Raw genomic sequence first — 20,259 nt, forward strand, 5'->3', positions numbered from 1 at the left:
GTCCGTTCCATGGGAGTGGGTTAGCTGCTGCTCCCTGCACAGAGAGGAGGAGGTTATGTCAATATATAAAGCAGAGCTTGATGTGTGAATGCAGATGTCTCCTGCACAGAATAATGAGGTACAATATCTTATCTGTTCCCTATCAGTCCCTCCATCCCAGTCTGTGATTTTATAGAACTTTCTCTGTCTCTCTCCTCTCCTTATGCCGCTTTCTTTACCAATGTTGTCATAGTCAGTATCAGCTCTGTGCAGATAGGCTATTAACCCTTAGTACTAACACACCACAGACTATAGACTCCATGTACTAATAATTTCTACCACTTAATACATGTTCCCTGCTCCTCCATGTGATGGAAGGTGAGATGCGGTATATGCATATGCCGTATATGTACAATCTGTATGTGCATTGTTCAGTAGATTAACTTGTGGGAAACTAAATGGATTTAATGCTAAATTACGTTGGAGAGAGAACAAAAGGCATCATAGGATCTGTGGGCAAGCTAACTGGCCTCAGCTTGAGGGCATAGACTGACAGATATTAGTCTCTGCCCACTTCACCTCTAGTGAGAAAGATTTTTGTCAAGCACTTTCAGAACAGAACATGCCAGAACTCTGGAAAGAAAAGGATGAGCAGCACAAAGCAGACATTGTTCTGCTTGTTTTTGAAGGGTGGATGGCATGTAATAGTTTGGTAAAATCACTATAGTTTTACAGTTAGGCTTTAAGTTTAAGACTTTCCCCCGGCCCTGAGATTCTGGCCTCCCCAATGATATAGATTTTTTAAATTACCTGATGTTAAGTGGATATAAAAGTATAACAAAACTTGTTGCACAGAAATAAGACAAAAAATGTATTAAATAAAGACCTTTCCAAAACCAATCTTACTAAATAGATACAGTACTGGAACCAATTTTTCTACATAGAAACAACACTGAAACATAGCTTACTATATAGATTCAAGAACAGATGCAAAATGACTACATAAAATGAGGTCCAGAACCAAGTTTGCAACCTAGATATCTTACCAGAACTAAGTTTACTACGCAGATGCAATTCCAAAATCAAAATATGGTACCAAAATCAAGGTTATTAAATACATGTTAACTAAACTAAGCCAATTACATAAAATACCACTAGTACCAAGCTTACTACAAAGACACAGGATTAGAAAAAAGCAGAGTAAGGCAGACAACCTTTCACTGCACCTTATCTATTAAGGTCTGATTCTCAATGATAAAAATGTAGTATAAAGCCGTCTTATTGTAACTGCCACTCTCAGGAAAAGATAACAGGGTGCCAAAGCACAGCAGTGAAGCTGCAGAATTGGAAGCTTGTGGGTAATACCAGCCCATATTGTAAATCTGGCGAAGGATGAAGCCTTTATGTCTTCTATCTGGCCACCAAGCTACAACTGTGAAGGAAAGGAGATTGAAACGCAGGCAGGCAGGGGAGCCAGGTAATGTAAAATAAAGTTTTAAAAAGGACTGAAATGATTAACAAAACGGACATAGGCATTTTCAAAATCAGTATAAAATATTAGAACCTGTTGCTAGCCCCAAATGACATTCCTGGTGAGAGGTATCAAGGATCAGCTGACTGATACATTTAATGGGTTAACAACTGCAATGAGAGCTCACGTTGACCATTGGTATTAAAGCTCTGGTGATGAGTAGTATCAGCATCCACTCCATGATAAATAGCTTCTGCATATGGAGGTAATTATTTTGGCTCCATGCAATGTATGTATGTCACAAAGAGTCAAGGAGTGGCAAGAAGGCAACTAAAATGGGCTTTTTGATATTGTGCTATGCTTGAAAAACCCTTCACATAAATACAAGTTGGCCTCATCTGTACACATATACAGCATGATATTTTTGAAAAGTGAGGCATCTTTTAAACACACATCTGAAAATGTCCGAATAGCATGAAAGTTGAGGAAGAAATTTATAGATATCACTTGTTAATTGCATTTTTAATTTGAAGGATCGGTATTCATTTTCGTTAGATTTTTTTTTACATTAAATTGTAAAATTAACTATGAATTATCTATAAAGAACAAAAATAGCTTCCCCTCATTCCCCTGTAACTGTACATTGGGGTGTATAACTATATACTGTCTGTCACAGCATAGTAACTATGCTTTCCCTTACCCTCCCTATGCAAACCATCCATTAAAGATCCCTAAATTTCCCTCAAAAGATAATATTCCTTTTAGTGGCCCCGACATAGTATAGAACCCTCCTTACTTAAGCCCCTAAAGCTAATGTTGCCCCTTTTCAGGAGCCTCCCTTACTATAAGCCCCACAACTTATATTTTTTCTTCTGCTTCCCGATGTTTAGCACTCCCAACTTATGCTCCTCAACTTATGCCCCCTTACCTTATAGCCCCTTTTCAGTACCTTTTCTTTGCCAACTTTACTCCCTTTTCTATAGCCCCACATACCTCCCTTCCCCAACTTCCTCAATCAGCGTTATGTAATAAAATTAAAAATATCTTATGCTCACCATTTCTCCGTAGGAGTATTTTTGTCTGGCAGATGCAGCATAGGCAGAGGCCATGGTGCAAAGTTGGTTGTGCCCTACTTTAACAATGGTATAAAATCTTTTTTGTGCCTGCAGGAGACGGAGTTGACAGCCAGTGACCCTCTTTGTGTGGGTCCTATGATAGGCCAGCATAGCCAGTGCTGCTGTGGTACTTCTGCTAGTGCTAGACGTGTCTGTTATGTATGCACAAAAATGGTTTAAACAATTACTCAAAATGAACATACTCTAAAGCTCCTAGCACATGGCCTCTCTCCTCCCCTCTCCATAGGAAGTTGAGCCTCAAATCACTCAATACATGTAGATGTTAGATCTGTTGTCGTGTGACATCTCAGCTGAACACAGTGCAGTGGAAAATATGGCCATTCAAATGAATGAAAGTATTTCCAACTCAAGTCAACGTGGACTGGGTCCTAGCCATACCATAAGGTTTTTATAAATAAAAAAAAAATGTTCATGCGCAAGGGGCCTTAAACTTACAAAATACGAAATTAGAGTAGGAACGTGAAAATAAACTGAAAAATCCCCTTTGTGAACAGCATTTTATCTGTAGGAAAACTACACTGAAAATATTCACTTTCATCTAAATCAAATGTTGTTTTATATGAAGTGCTTAAGGGAAATGCACAGCTACCAGCATGAGAGAGTTGCCAGACATGACCCAGCATTGGACTGTATTTCACTTTTATCATTTTTTAAAGAAGGCAAGCAGGAGATGGAAGGTTTTTTTTAAATTAAGTTAGGCTTATCACATCTTTTAAAGCGATTAAATGCCATAATTTTGTAAAAGCAAGGCGCCAATAAAATACCTGTGTTTCATATACTATTTATGTAGGTGCCAATTCTGAAATCCAGTCACCTTTGGCAGAGACTACTGTATGTCTTTTCGTGCTTTGATATAACATTTCAGGAAAAAAATATATTAAAATATGTCTAAAAACCTAAGGACATAAAGATGTGATTAGTTTAATAATTATATTCCGAGTTTTACAAAGTACTTGAGGGCATTCCGTTAATGAGATCAATTGGATCACTGATTGATTTCAACCATTCTAATCTGCATTAACTTCAGCATTTCAAGTGGAGAATCATTCAGATAAAATACTGTAGCTCTATTAGCTACTTAAAAAAATCTTTAAAAAACGGACATAATTAATATACTAACTATAAAGAGAAAGTTTTACAAGTAAGTAAATTAAAAGTATCAGAAGCGAAGTGCAGTGAACTGCAAAATAGTAATGGCTTTGTTAGATGGATGCTCAGGGGGCTTATGCGTGTGATCATATTTTTTACCCCGGTATGAACAAAAAATAAACAATGAGTCTCAGGCAAGAATGAAAAGTTCTATTCATGCATGTTAAACAGTTTTTTACCCCATCATGTGGCAGCACTTGATATTAACCCCATGCCCGCAGGTTGCGACGGGTACACTTAGGCTGTCTGTGCACATTGCGCATTGTCATGAAAAAAATCTGAATCCAATACACAGTTTTATGTGCGTTTTTCTGTGGATTGACCTAAGTAGTGTGGTGTTTGCCTGTTTAAGTGAGTGCGTAGGTGCGGGCACAGGAATGCCCTAGGTCGGCCCACTCCCCGCTTACTGTGCGCAAGCTTTCATGCCCCTCCATATCCATTTTTATGAAAATCAAGTGTGATTTGCCTCTTGCATTTCTATTCAAAATGCAATTTAACCCCTTTGCAGCCTTTTTTTCATTCATTTTTTGCTCCCCACCTTAAAAATCTATAACTTTGTCCTTTTTCTGTGTAAAGAAAGGTGTAAGGGCTTATTTTCTGAGCACTAAATTGATCTTCTCAGAGAGGTTATTTATTTTCCATGCCATGTACTGGGAAGCGGTAAAAAAATTCTAAAGGAGTTTGAGCCACTTTTTTTGGTGTGCTAAGCTTTTACAATTCTCACTGTGTGCTCCAATTGATAGTGCTTTATTTGTGATACCAAATATATATGGGTTTTATTGTGTTTTAATACATTTTTAAAAATATGTATGGGAAAATATTTGGTTTCGTCATCTTCTGACACCAATAATGTTTTCATACTTTGGTGTATGGAGCTGCACAAGACAACTTTTATTGCAAGATAAGCAGAGAACTTTATTGCTACCATTTCTAGGACTGTGCAACCTTTTTATCACTTTTTATTAAAAATTTTATTTGAGGTAAAATGACATAAAATGGCATTTTCGACATTTTTCCGTTATAGGGTTCAGCACCGTGAATAACAGATTTTATATTTTGCTATATTGGGTGTTTTTGGATGTGGCGATACCTAACATTTACTGTATGGGATTTTTACTGTTTGTTTATTTTTATATCAGTTGTAGAAAAAGGGAAGGGGGGGGGGTGATTTAATTTGTTTTTTTAAGTTTTGTTTTATTTTTTATTACTATTTTTTAGATCCTCTAGGGTATTATAACCCTAGAGAGTCTGATTATTCCTACCATATACTGCAATACTACTACATTGCAGTATACAGAATTTTTACACATAATTCATTACAATGTGCCACTGGTCCATACAGTCTTTGGTCTTACAAAGCTGTGAAGGCAACCGATCACCACAAGTCATGATCAAAAAGATGAAGGCATGCTCTTTCTGGGTGGCAATCAAAAGGATAGCACCCAAAGAACCTGTTTTTAGGCTGTTTTTAAAGGGAACCTGTCACCAGCAGACCCATTTTTAGCACTCCCCCAGTCCCCACAGAGCATAGTACATACACTGCCAAAGTGTTTTTGTATTAAAAATTGGTTTTACAGAAAAAAAGCTATGTTATATTGTAACTTTCATTAGCATCTGCTGTGTCACTAGGCAGTTGCCCAATAGGATGGGCTGGAAAGTCCCCCCCCTCTCCCTTGGGAAACATGTGACCTTTTCAAATATATGAATAACTCCCCACACTCAGGATTGGCTGTAGAGGAGCAGGGGGCGTTGCTAAGCCCAGTGATGGGTGTTTTCATATATTTGAAAAGGTCACATGGAGTAGCTGTTCTCCAAGGGTGGGGGGGAACTGCTCCTTTCCAGCCCCTCCCATTTAGCAACTGCCTAGTCACACAGCAGATGCTAATGAAAGGTACAATATAACATATCTTTGTTTCTGTAAAACCAATTTTTAATACAAAAACACTTTGGCAGTGTATGTACTATGCTCTGTGGGGAATTGGGGAGTACTAAAAATGGGTCTCCTGTTGACAGGTTTCCTTTAAACAGTTGGTTAAAAACGCATGCGTTTTTCTAAAACGCATCCATTGTTTGACCGTTTTTGTCATTTTTCCAATTATCCTCATTAAGTTATTAAGCATGCGTTTTTAACGGACTGCTTAAAAATGGCCCAAAAATGTCTCAAAACGCCACTTGTGCCGCTGGCCTAAGGGTGATGGCACACATGGTGTTTTGAACACCACGTTTTCAAGCAGTCCGTCAAAAAATGCATGCGATTTTTGAAAAACGCTTGCGTTTTTTTGGAAACACATCCATTTTTGACAGGTTTGACCAAGTATATTAATTCAAGCTGGTCAAAAATGCATGCTTTTTCAAAAAAACACATGCATTTTTCAAAAACGCAAGCGTTTTTTAATGCATGCATTTTTTGATGGACTGTTTAAAAATGGGCCAAAAACTAATTCAAAATGCCACATGTGCCATCACTCTAAGGCTATATTCACACTGCCGTTGCCCGCCCGTACCGTACCGTAGCGGGCAACGGCAGTGTACGGGGAGAGGAGGAGGAGGTGAGCGCAGCTCACCCCCGCCCCTCTCCATAGCAATCTATGGCGCACGGCCCCGTATTACGGGAAAAGATAGGACAGGTCCTATCTTTTTCCCGGGTATGGAACGGTACGGTGCCGCACGTGTGCAGCACCGTACCGCTCCCGTAGGGTGCCGTGCGCCCATAGGAGTGTATGGGGGACGTATATCGGCCGTATATACGTCCCCCATACGTTCGTGTGAATATAGCCTAAGGGTCGTGTCACACAGTGCATTTATAAACGGACTGAAAACGCATATGTTTCAAAATGCACTGAAAAGGCAAGCTTACCATGTTTTTAGCTGGTTTGAATCTGTCTTTCTTCATTTGTGGAAGTATAAATAGCTGTGAAAATGTCAATACAGGATTCAAACCAACCAAACACATGGTAAACATGAAAACACATGCGTTTTCAGAGCGTTCCAAGAACGGTCCAAGAATGCAACATGTGACTGCACCCTCATACTTCTGCAAGGAATAAAAAAGTAGCAATGGCTACTTATATAAATGGTGCACTACTTGGAACTTATGACCACCATTAATACACATTAGAATGGCAGACTAGATCAACGGAATGGAACACTTTGCCAAAATGCCATAATATCCCATAATCTCTGCAGTTTCTGCATCAGTAAACCATACAAGTCTGTATCATGTGTACAGATCTATAATAAATTCTAAAAACCATCCAAACTATTAAACCATAAATACAAAATTACATGCATTAATTACAACTTCCACTCAAAAATTGAATAAGAAATGAAGATACACTAACCAGGTCTCCACAAGCCACTTTAAATCGCGCCTTACACAGTTGATGTTCACATTTGACCTGAGCTTGAGACCAGAGCTGAATTTCAGATTGTAGGTTCTCAATTAAAGTAATGAACTCCACATATGTTTTCCTCTGTCAATTCACACACAATACAAATGCAATTGTATGGCCGGATGGGAATCCGCCCTGAGGCTGTGTTCACACATTCCGTTTTGTTTGCGTTAACACATGCATTTTGTAAACACAATGTTGACAATGTATTTAGGCAAATCTCTACTTTCCTCAGCTGCTGTTATTCGTTCAGAAACGCGTGCGTTAACCCAAACACAACCAATGAACGGAGCCGTGCCCACACGTTGCTCACAGCCGAGGAGAGGGGATTAACACATGCCTTTTTTTAACGTAAGCATTAACAGTAATGTAATTAGGAAAATCTGCTCTCATCAGCTGTTGTAATGCATTTCAAAATGCAATGTTAATGCAAACAAAATGAAACGTGTGAACGCAGCCTGAGGGCGCGTTCAATTGTTGCATTTTGGTCACGTTTTCACTGCGTTGGAAACACATTACAACAGCTGATGAGAGGTAATTTGCCTAATTACATTACCATTTACTTTTGTTAACGCAATGTTAACAAAACACATGCGTTAGTGGCTTGTTAGTACGTGTGTTAACATTGCGTTTACAATGCATTTTGTAAATGGAAATGTTAACAGTGTTTCAGTGTTTCAGCTGTTGTATATACATTTCAAACGCAATGAAAACGCAGGTAAAAACGCAACGTGTGAACTCGCCCTGAGGATAGACTTAGGGTGAAGACACACGTGGCGTTTCTAGGCCGTTTTTGGGCCGTTTTTAATTGCGCAATTTCGGAAAAACTGACAAAAACGCACACGTTTTTAAAAAACGGATGCGTTTTTTTAACGCATGCGTTTTTAACAATCTGAAAACGCACTAATTAAAAGAACTGAACCCTTTTTGGCTTAGGGACACATACAGATTGGGTTTCTCTTTCTAGCTTCACAGATTTTTCACTGATGCCTTAGGGCGCGTTCACACATTCTGCTAGCGCACAGGGGGTGGGGCTCAGGGCATGCTCAGGGCATGCGATCGGGTTATCAATCGCATGCATTTCCAGGGAAACTCATATGCGATCAGCTCGAGCCTCTCCCCCTGTGCGCTAGCGGAACGTGTGAATGCGCCCTAACTGAATCATTCTTTTAGTTTTCACACTTCATCATTTTTTCACTGATCATTTTAAAACCTCTTATTTTTGTTTTCACTGGCAACATTGGATTAGTGAAAAAAATAAAGTGTGAAAAAGCCCTTTGAAAAGAACAGTTCAGTACGGCATCAGAGCGTTTTCACGTAATGCGTTGCGTCACTTTTTTGATGAGCTTTTGACGCATTCCAAAGGCTTCAACCTTGATCACATGATGAAGTAATGTTGCGTTTCCATTCAATTGCTAAAATGCAATGTTACTTAAACATGTGATCCAGGCTGAAGCTTTTGGAATGCGTCAAAAACACTTAAAAAAATGTGACGCAATGCAATGTTTGAATGCGCCCTCAGTGAAAAATCACTGAACCAAAGAGAAAAAAACATTTGAATGTGTCTTTAAGCCAGAGGCAATTTGCGCAACCCCTTAATGACCTTTCTACGGCAGCAATCAGAAGATTTCCAGACATCAGGTCAGTCTGGTGATGTCACAGCCCAGACCAGGCACTAACAACCAAGATCGGAAAATCTCAGAGCATGACTGTGGCGTGTCCCCAACATGGATCAAAACCCCATTGGTATGCGTAACGGGGGATCCGATACCTCCTGCCACAGCCCAGGGCCTTGAGAGTGCCCCAAGTCTGTCCTCTGCATGCTGGGTTCTGCTTCAGATGAGCGCTAGTTCAAGCCAATAAGTGGAAAATGTAAAAAAAAAGTTAAAGTTAAAATCATTTTATAATAATTAAATAAAATAAAAGTCCCCCAATCAGCCCAATTACTTATAAAAAACCAAATGAAGTACCATATATACTCGTGTATAAGCCAAGTTTCTTACCTTGGCTTATACACGAGTCTATTAAAAAAAATAATAATAATACTCACCCTCTGGCACCCGGATCCTCGGCGTCGGCTCCCGGTTCTCAGCGCCTGCTTCCGCTTCTCTCTGCATTCTTCACTATGCAGTCATCGGCGGAGACAACGCCGCATCATATTGCGCGCCCGCTGGCAGCTCGCATGGACGCGACTGCCGGCTAGTGAAGAATGCAGAGAGAAGCTGTCGCCGAGGACCGGGAGCCGTGCCGAGTATTAAAGGTGAGTATCGTCGAAAGGTGAGTATTAAGTTTTTTTTTTTTTTTATTAGCTTGGCATACTTGGGGAACGCTGTATACCACTTGGGGCAAGGCAGGCTTTATACCACTTGGGGCAGGGCAGGCTGTATACTACTTGGGGCAGGGCAGGCTGTATACCACTTGGGGCAGGGCAGGCTGTATACCACTTGGGGCAGGCTGTATACCACTTGGGGCAGGGCAGGCTGTATACCACTTGGGGCAGGGCAGGCTGTATACCACTTGGGGCAGGCTGTATACTACTTGGGGCAGGGCAGGGCAGGCTGTATACCACTTGGGGCAGGGCAGGCTGTATACCAGTTGGGGCAGGCTGTATACCACTTGGGGCAGGGCGTATACCACTTGGGGCAGGGCAGGCTGTATACCACTTGGGGCAGGGCAGGCTGTACACCACCTGGGGCAGGGCAGGCTGTATACTACTTGGGGCAGGGCAGGCTGTATACCACTTGGGGCAGGCTGTATACCACTTGGGGCAGGCTGTATACCACTTGGGGCAGGGCAGGATGTATACCACTTGGGGCAAGGCAGGCTGTATACCACTTGGGGCAGGGCAGGCTTTATACCACTTGGGGCAGGGCAGGCTGTATACCACTTGGGGTAGGGCAGGCTGTATACCACTTGGGGCAGGCTGTATACCACTTGGGGCAGGGCAGGCTGTATACCACTTGGGGCAGGGCTGGCTTTATACCACTTGGGGCAGGGCAGGCTGTATACCACTTGGGGCAGGGCAGGCTTTATACCACTTGGGGCAGGCTGTATACTACTTGGAGCAGGGCAGGCTGTATACCACTTGGGGCAGGGCAGGCTGTATACCACTTGGGGCAGGCTGTATACCACTTGGGGCAGGGCAGGCTATATACCACTTGGGGCAAGGCAGGCTGTATACCACTTGGGGCAGGGCAGGCTTTATACCACTTGGGGCAGGGCAGGCTGTATACCACTTGGGGCAGGGCAGGCTGTATACCACTTGGGGCAGGCTGTATACCACTTGGGGCAGGGCAGGCTGTATACCACTTGGGGCAGGGCAGGCTGTATACCACTTGGGGCAGGCTATATACTACTTGGGGCAGGGCAGGCTTTATACCACTTGGGGCAGGGCAGGCTGTATACCACTTGGGGCAGGGCGTATACCACTTGGGGCAGGCTGTATACCACTTGGGGCAGGGCGTATACCACTTGGGGCAGGGCAGGCTGTATACCACTTGGGGCAGGGCAGGCTGTATACCACCTGGGGCAGGGCAGGTTGTATACTACTTGGGGCAGGGCAGGCTGTATGCCACTTGGGGCAGGCTGTATACCACTTGGGGCAGGGCAGGATGTATACCACTTGGGGCAGGGCAGGATGTATACCACTTGGGGCAAGGCAGGCTGTATACCACTTGGGGCAGGGCAGGCTTTATACCACTTGGGGCAGGGCAGGCTGTATACCACTTGGGGCAGGGCAGGCTGTATACCACTTGGGGCAGGCTGTATACCACTTGGGGCAGGGCAGGCTGTATACCACTTGGGGCAGGGCAGGCTGTATACCACTTGGGGCAGGCTGTATACTACTTGGGGCAGGGCAGGCTGTATACCACTTGGGGGCAGGCTGTATACCACTTGGGGCAGGCTGTATACCACTTGGGGCAGGGCAGGCTATATACCACTTGGGGCAAGGCAGGCTGTATACCACTTGGGGCATGGCAGGCTGTATACTACTTGGGGCAGAGCAGGCAGTATACTACACCCTCGGCTTATACTCGAGTCAATAGGTTTTCCCAGTTTTTGGTGGTGGTAAAATTAGGGGTCTCGGCTTATACTCGAGTATATACGGTATATAAAACACAAAAAAACACACAAATAAGTACATATTTGGTATCACAGCGACCATATCAATCTCTACTATAAATCTAAAACAAAATTGAACCTGCTCGGGGAACATCTTAAAAAAAAAAACCCGAAAAACTTCCCGTAATATACAATCTTTAATCAGATACCCTCACAAAAAATGTGATAAAAAAAATGTGATCAAGTGATCAAAAAAAGTTATGTACCCTTATATGATACGACTGAAAAGAACAACTATTTTCGTTCCAAAAAAAGCCCTCAACTAGACCTGTCCTGAAAAATACAAAAGCAATGCCCCTAAAAAGTTGTTGATAGTAAAAACAATGTAAGTTTCTCTAATATTGGTTTTGCTCAGTAAAAATGAACAAAGATAAGAAAAACTATACAAATAAGGTATCACCACAATCGTAGTGAACCAGAGAATAAAGATAAAATATTATTTTCATGTTATTGCCAACAGGGAAAAAAAGTGCTAAAGATCCAAAATAAAAATGGATAATTTTGTTTGTATCCCCCTTGAAATAGTTAATAAAATCTTATGAATAATCTATGGACCCCCAAAATTAATTATCCATACATTTTATCTCACCTCGCAAATAATAAGCCTCATATGTTCACATTACCAAAAATAATTTACATTTTTTGTCACGGCGAAGACGCTGCCGCCTCATCACGTGACGTGGGGTGCAACTGTACGGGTTAATTTAACCTACTCAAACTTGCGCTCACCTTTCACTCAGGACACAAATCGAGCATAAATCACACCTCATATAGCTCCAGCACCAGCACGGGGGGTGGGGGGGGGTCTGAACAGACCAGTCTTCAGTTCAGAGGTTATCAGGCTGTAAAAGATCCATGCCTGGACACTTCAATAAATGCTAATTGTCATTTATTTAAACAAAATTTGTAATTACCCTAGAGTTAAACCAATCTTTTACATTCCCGATTAATATCTACTTGACACTGTGGACCCCCAAAATTAATTATCTATACATGGTATTTCTCCTCGCAAATAATAAGCCTCATATGTTCACATTACCATAAATAATTTAAATTTTATAGCTTGTACAATGTAACAATACAAATCTGCTGTGAATAGCGCTGCTTGCCTTCTATGCCTAGCCTTGTGCCAGTACAGAAGTTTACCACCACATATGAGGTATCGCTACACTCGGGAGAAAATGGAGCATTTTATCATTTTAGTCATTATGAAAGTGTTATTTTTGGCCTAAGTCAATGTATTTTCCAATAAAAGCCAAAAGTTTTTTCACTTCCATTTTTCACTCCACACCTTCAAAAATCTATAACTTTTTTATTTTTCCACATAAAGAGCTCTGTTATGGCTTATTTTCTGCGTAACAAATTGCACTTCGTAGTGACAGTATTTAATATTCCATGGCGTGTACTGGGAAGCCGGAAAAAAATTCCAAATGCAGTGAAAATGGTGAAAAAACACATTTGCAACGTTTTCTTGTGGGCTTGGATTTTACAGCTTTCACTGTGCACCCCAAATGACAGGTCTACTTTATTCTTTGGGTTGCTACGATTACGTGGATACCAAATTTGTATAGGTTTTATAATGTTTTCATACATTTAAAAAAAATTAAAACCTCCTGTACACATTTTTTTTTTTATTTTGCCATCTTCTGGCGGCAATAACTTTTTCATACTTTGGTGTACGGAGCTGTGAGTGGTGTCAATTTTTGCGACTTTTGATGGCGTTTTCATCGCTATCATTTTTAGGACTGTACAACCTTTTGATCACTTTTTATTAATTTTTTTATATTTTCCAAAATGGCAAAAAAATGTCATTTTAGACTTTGGATGCTATTTTCCGTTACGGGGTTAAACGCAGTGAAAAAACATTGTTATATTTTGATAGATCGGACATTTTCGGACGCGGTATTACCTAATGTGTTTTTGATTTTTACTGTTTATTAATATTAATATCAGTTCTAGGGAAAGGGGGGTGATTAGAATTTTTAGGTTTTTTTATTATAATTTTTTTTTTTTTAACTTTTTTTTACTTTTACTTTGACTATTTTTCAGACTCCCTAGGGTACTCCTAGGTTGTCTGATCGATCCTACCATATACTGCCATACTGCAATATGGCAGTATATGGGGATTTTACTCCTCATTCATTACAATGTGCTGATAGCACATTGTAATGAATGGGTTAAAACGAGACAGCTTCGGGCCTTTGTGAGACCCGAAGCTGTCATGGCAATGGATCAACGTTCCCCTTGACGTCATCGGGGAGCGGCGATCCGTGGCAAGATGGTGGCGCCCTTGCGGCGCCATCTTTTTGGAGCCTCCGGCAGCATTGCCGGCGGCGATGGGCGTGAAAGTACCCGTGATCGGTGCTAGCGTCGGGAAGGGGTTAATAGACTTAATAGAAGTTGTTCTACATATGTTGAGGGGTGTAGCTTATATAGTGGAGTAATTTATGGGGTTTTAATATAATTTAGGTCTTTTAAAGTCACTTGGAAGCGAAGTTGTCCCTCAGAATGGGAGTTTTGGCGATTTTCATGAAAATTTAAAAAATAGCACCTAAAGTTCTAAGCCTTATCATTCAAACTGAAAGCAGACATTCTGGAAATGTTAGATATCTAGCTTTCTGTCTGGAATGCAGAGCATTTCAAACTTTGAAAATGATTATTTTTTCAGAAATTTTGCTAAATTTTAATTTTTTTCCAGAATGAAACTTAAAACTTATTACTTAAATTTTACCATTATCATGAAGTGAAATGTGTCTCGAGAAAATTTCAAATTCACTTAGATGTGTTAAAGCATTGTGAAGTTATAACCAATTATCATGAGACATGTCAAATTCAACAAAATCTATAACTTTTTTATTTTTCATATAAAGAGCTGTGTTATAGCTTGTTTTCTGCGTGATAAAATTATACATAGTGATGGTATTTAATATTCCATGCCGTGTGCTGGGAAGCTGGAAAAAAATTCCAAATGTAGTGAAATTAGTGAAAAAATGCATTTGTTTGATTTTCACTGTGCGCCCCAAATGACAGGTCTAGGATCCTGCCTAATATCTTTGTACCTCGCCTTGGCTGCCACCGTGGATACTGTTGCACCTGTGGAACAACCGGGTGGTACCTTGCCACAGCAAGTCCAACCGCTTTGCGATGGGCTCTGGTGAAAACCAGGTGCCACTTGGATCCCATTCCCAGGTGTCGGCTTACGTCATCATCCACGGTGGTCCAGTGGGTCCACTACCCCTAGAGCCTGACATTTTGTTTTATTTTGCCATCTTCTGGTGCTAATAACTTTTCCACACTTTGGTTTATGCCACTGTGGATGGTTTAATGTTTTTGTGACTTTTGATTACATTTTTAATGCTTTTATTTTTAGGACTGTACACCTTTTTGATCACTTTTTATAGAATGTTTTATATTTTTCAAAAATGGCAAAAAAGTGTCATTTTCTACTTTGGGCACTATTTTCTGTAACGGGGTTAAACACAGTGAAAAAACGTTATTATATTTTGATAGATCAAGCATTTTTGGACGCAGCGACTTTTACAATGTTTATGAGCTGTACTGTTTATTTGTATTAATATAATAAATATTTATTTTTACTATTTTCAGAACTTTAACCCTAAGTTGTCTGATTGATCCTACTATAAACTGCCATACTACAGTATGATAAAATATGGGGATTTTCCTCCTAATTCATTATAATGTTGTAATTGAATTGGTTACAGCGAGACAGCGTCGGGTCTTCAGAAGACACAAGGCTGCCATGGCAACCGATCTCCACCCTTCTCCGATGAAATCATGGGGAGTGACGATGTTCATCAAGATGGCGGCGCCCACGTGCCTACATCTTTTAGAAGCCTCTGACAGCTTTGCCAATGACGATGGATGAGTTAACACCCACGAACGGTGCTAGCACTGATCACAGAAGTTACCAGTAAGTGTTTGCTGCAATATGCAGAAAAGACTTACAGGCTATGGAGAGGGATCAGCCCATGAGCCCGATTCCATTCTCCCATAGCCGACGCTTGACGTACTATTACATCACACACCTGTAAGGGGTTAGAAAGGCATCCCATTCTGCAAACAATGACACATTACACAGCTCTGTACATTGAAGTATGAAACAATTACAGGTGTCAGAATATACACAATTTTTTTTTAATGCAAGGATTTAGAATTCTTTTTAAAGGTATTGAGACATTGCTAAACTATATAAACCGATAAACCAACATAACAGAGTTATCTTGACTGCATATTTATTTAAGTATAAATAGAGCCCATTATAATATAGCTCAACTATGTTTTTCTGCCAATTTACCACTTTTGGATTTGTTTTAGCTTGCTAGTACAAGGTACAGATGGTGCCACTAAAAAATAAAAATTGTCTTCCATATAACAAGCCAACATATAGCTTTGTAAACAAAAAAAGATGGCCTGTGGAAGGAGAGGTCTGAAACAGAAAAGCAAAAAAAACTAAAAAAAAAATCTTGGTCTTGAAGTGCTTGAACTATATTATGTATAGGCAAATTACCTGCAGGGGATACTCAGGGCAAGGTTTAGCCTCTGTAAGCTCCTTGTTCTAGGGTTACTTCACACCCCAGTACACCAGTTTTACACTGAAATAGATTAATCATTCAGCATCAAACACAGTGATTCATCTAATGAAGAACCAAAGAACTTTCTAGTGTTGCTCTGCACTGGTATAAAGACTGACACATTAGTACATTTCCCTTTTTGGAATGTCTTCTGGATATGTAAAACTGAATGTGTGAACACGCCCTCCAGGATGCAGTACGTCTAATAATTTGCACCAAGCACCCAACAGGTGAGGCAGAGGAGCGGGATTGGTCCTTGGACTCACTGGACACAGCCAATGCCTTTGATTCCATTGAAAGGCCTTAATTTCTTTTGTTATTTGCCAAATTTGAGTTTGACCCACTGTTTATTAAATGGATCACCTTATAATATGCTCATCTCAGATTTCACTTAATGGTCAGCGCTCCATAGATGCACCCACCTAGGATGTCGACTGAATCCATCTTTTTTGCTCTGGCCATTGAGCCACTGTCCATGAAGATAACTGTATTCAAAGGGGTATCAGTGTCCAGGAAGATAGTCTGGGTCTTTAGGAGGACTATTTCCTACAATTTCCTACTGCAATTGGCGCTTACTCCAACCTCATAATAAACTGGGAAAAATCTCACTTAACGAACTTAGCCCCACCTGGAGGTTACTGATAGTTTCCACTATCTAGGATGCTCTGTCACTTAATGTGTAATAGACAATTTGCTTCTACTATTTCAAGATAAATAAGAAAAGAAGTACACTGAAATAAATGACAAGGCCAAAACCTGAGAAGAAATTACAACAATACATTGTTCCATATTCTTTTTCAAGGTAAGGAAGCTCAAGAAAGCAGAATGCTTACTTTGTAATATGTACAATGTGAACTTCACCAAACAATTGCATCCAATGGAATTGCCAAGCAAATACAGCAGGTAGTTCTAAGTGCTTTTTATATATTTCAGGCAATATAATAGAGTGTAACTCATAACCGAAGGCAATTATATCTGGAGAGCAGCAATCACTTTGTTTGAAGTGGGATTCCACCTGACCAAGTGGGTGGCAGCAAGGAAGGCTTTCCCATTATGCCTCAAAGCCAACTCAGTCCCTCCAGAGTGGTTTTAATTGTAAAGGCAGGAATGAGCTAGCCCTGAGGGTAGAGCCAACATGTACATTTCTTACAGGAGTGAAGTATTATGCAAAGCTGATTTACAGTACACAGTTGACTATATAACAGCAGCAGCACAGCTACAGTAGAACGAGTGCAAAGCCTCAAAGGAGTTTTAACTTATTTACTTTGGCAAAGTTGAGAAACCGAGAAACCTTTTACACTTATACTATGTAAAATAGTGTTTTAGAAGAATTGTAAAGATTGAAATACCACTTTTTTCTGTTGATATTACACACCATATTGCCAATATTTGTGCCTCATCCACATTACAGCAGACATTTAATATTGTGCACCTTAACAAATATATTTCATTGTCTCACACACAACGTGGTTAGTCATTGATCACAGTACTCAGTGGTGTAACTAGAAGAAGCAGGGCCCCATAGCAGGCTTCTATATGGGGTCTCCCTTTCCACTGAAAAAATATACATATTTGTATCCTCCCACATGCAAGTTACAATAAAACATTTGTACCCTCATGAACACACATATAGAGCATATACACACACATACAGGGGAACATTTACTTACCTGTCCCGTTGCTTCCACCAATCCGGAATGTCTGACGAAGATTCGGAGCTGCCTTGATTCACTTACACCGTGCACCCGATTTCTTGAACATGTCGCTTCCTAGCTCAGGTCCACCGGAGTTTACAATCTTCTTCCCGGTGTATGCGAGTGCTGATCTTGCAACACAATTTGAATTTTAAATTCAGCAGTTTGTCCGAATAAGTCGGGTTGTCCGACGGCCACGCCCCCCAATTTGTGTCGCATGCAAGCCGGGGGCCGATACGACACAATCCGATGCATGTGCCAAAAACCCCTGTGCAACCCCAGGGCAAATCGGAAATATTCGGGAAACCCGAGAGAAATGCGTCCGACGGACCCTTAGTAAATGTGCCCCACAGTGTCATATACAAGCATACAGCATATTGTGAGACACTGAAGGAGTTAACTTGGATGGGCGGTATGTTTCCCCTAGGTTTTCATACTATGCAAGGCCTTAGTGCTGAGTTTGTGTTGTCCAGCACCTTGGACACAGGTGGTGGGAGCAGCCTAATCAGGCTGCATAAAGCTGCTGAGCAGAGCTGAGAGCGTCTCTCTCTGAAAGGAGGTTGGAGAGCACACAGCCCTGACCTCTGTGCCTGGAGCAGCGACTTATTTTATGTTCTAGTGGTGAGTTAGAATGATTCTGTTTAGTTAGCACCCTGACGGGTAGGATTTGTTTGTTTGATGCCCGAATGTGAAGGCTGTTTTATTTTGTACCTGCTCCTGGAATAAACGCAGGCGAGGCCTGTTTTGTACTAAAACTTTGGTGTCACTGTCTTGGACTGCATCACGTATCACCGCTACCACGGTCTCTACTGGGCCAAATCTCCAACAATATATACAGACATACATGATATACACCATACACCACATAAACATACAGCATATACGCATCACAGATGCAGCATGTATACATCCCATATATGTTATATACATATTATGTTGTACAATGTTAAGCATAATATGTATATAATGGTGCACATCCTCCACTCTTTAGTGTGTCAGGTCGGATGATGAGGCCCCTTGATACTGTGGGTCCCATAGCAACTACTGTGGCTGCTACCACTGTAGTTACGTCCCTGACAGTAATTGTCACAAACAGGTAGAAGTAGAACTTAGCAACATACAGTTGGTAATCTTCTCCTTCAGGTTAATGGTTCATGAAAAATGACCCCTGTCAATGACCTGGATTCTCCTACAGACGGGACAGGATGCACGGCCACGTGATGTCATCATTTAGTGTCAGTGCATCTGGGGTCAAAGTGCGATGTGTGCCGGGAAAATGCAGGGGTCAGATAGCGTAACGGCATTACGTAAGCGTCACGCTGCACAGCCGCTTCCGCCCTCTCGGCGTTCCCATGCTGGCCGTTGCGGGTCTGGAAATGCTGCTTCCCCCGGTGCAGTGATCAGAGAGCCTCACCGAGGCGCTTTGCTGGGAGATGCCACATTGTTTCCCCTGCGCTGCCATAAGGAGAGGTACCATAACTACGGCCGAATGAGCCTTGGAGGTCCCGCGGAGCAGGGGGTCTGACAGAGTCTGAGGGAGTCGACTTGGAGGAACGAGGTCAGCCGGTCCTGGGATCCTGAGTTCGGTGGAATGCTGAAGTTCTCGGAGCGGGTTCGGGCCACGCTGTGGCAGCAGTGTGGCTGGAGTGGGTTCTGTGACAACGGCGCAGCTGAGCTGGGGAATATAAAAGTGGACCAAGCCTAGGCTGGATTCCTAAAAGAACGACCAGCGATCTACTATGAGATGACTCATAAGTGGCTTTTGTAGGAAGAGTTCTACTATGGTAGGACAAGTAGGGGGTGGGGGAGAGGAGGGACAGAGGGGGAGGGGAGGGTGGTTGGTCTGGAGATGGAGATTTTATGTTTTTTTTCTTTCTGTTGGGGCTGTTTCCTTTTCTCCATTTTTTTCCCTCTTAGAGAGATGGGCTCCACTGGGTTGATAGCCTGGAATATCAGGGGGTTGAAAGATTGTGTGAAACAATGTATTATTTTTAACTATATTCTTAACCCCTTAAGGACGGAGGGTTTTCCGGCTCTTTTCTCGCTCTCCAACTTCAAAAATCCATAACTTTTTCATTTTTCCGTGTACAGACCTGTGTGAGGGCTTATTTTGTGCGTAACAAATTTTACTTTCCCGTAATGTTATTTATTTTAACATGCCGTGTACTGCGAAGCTGAAAAAAAATTCCAAATGTGAAAAAATTGAAAAAAAACCGCACGTGCGTCACATTCTTGTGGGCTCAGTTTTTACGAATTTCACTCTTCGCTCCAAATAATACACCTACTTTATTCTTTGGTTCGGTGCGATCGCGGTGATACCAAATTTATATAGGTTTTATTGTGTTTTAATACATTTTCAAAAATTAAACGAATGTGTACAAAAAAGAAAAAAAATTTTTTGCCATCTTCTGACGCTAATAACTTTTTCATACTTTGGCGCACAGAGATGTGTGAGGGGTCATTTTTTGCGAAATGAGGCGACGTTTTCATTGCTACCATTTTGAGGTCTGTGCGACATTTTGATCATTTTTTATTTCATTTTTTATGTTATGTAAAAAGGTGTAAAAGTCGCATTTCGGACATTTGGGCGCCATTTCCCGCCTCGGAGGTCACCGCCGCCTGTAACCGTTTTAATATTTTGATAGATCGGGCATTTTGGGACGCGGCGATACCTAATATGTTTGTGATTTTTACTGTTTATTATGTTTTATATCCGTTCTAGGG

At 41.3% G+C, this 20,259-nt stretch overlaps 1 long non-coding RNA gene across 1 annotated transcript in view; it reads right to left on the reverse strand.

The window, feature by feature from the left end:
• LOC140106665 (uncharacterized) overlaps positions 1–7,145 on the reverse strand; it is a 141,846-nt gene extending 134,701 nt beyond the window's left edge. The window contains exon 1 of the long non-coding RNA XR_011850832.1: positions 7,077–7,145. This is a non-coding gene — a long non-coding RNA (uncharacterized lncRNA). The remainder of the gene's footprint in view (positions 1–7,076) is intronic.
• Positions 7,146–20,259: the final 13,114 nt, after the last annotated feature.

Source organism: Engystomops pustulosus, chromosome 11, assembly GCF_040894005.1.
Source record: "Engystomops pustulosus chromosome 11, aEngPut4.maternal, whole genome shotgun sequence".
NCBI lineage: Eukaryota > Metazoa > Chordata > Amphibia > Anura > Leptodactylidae > Engystomops > Engystomops pustulosus.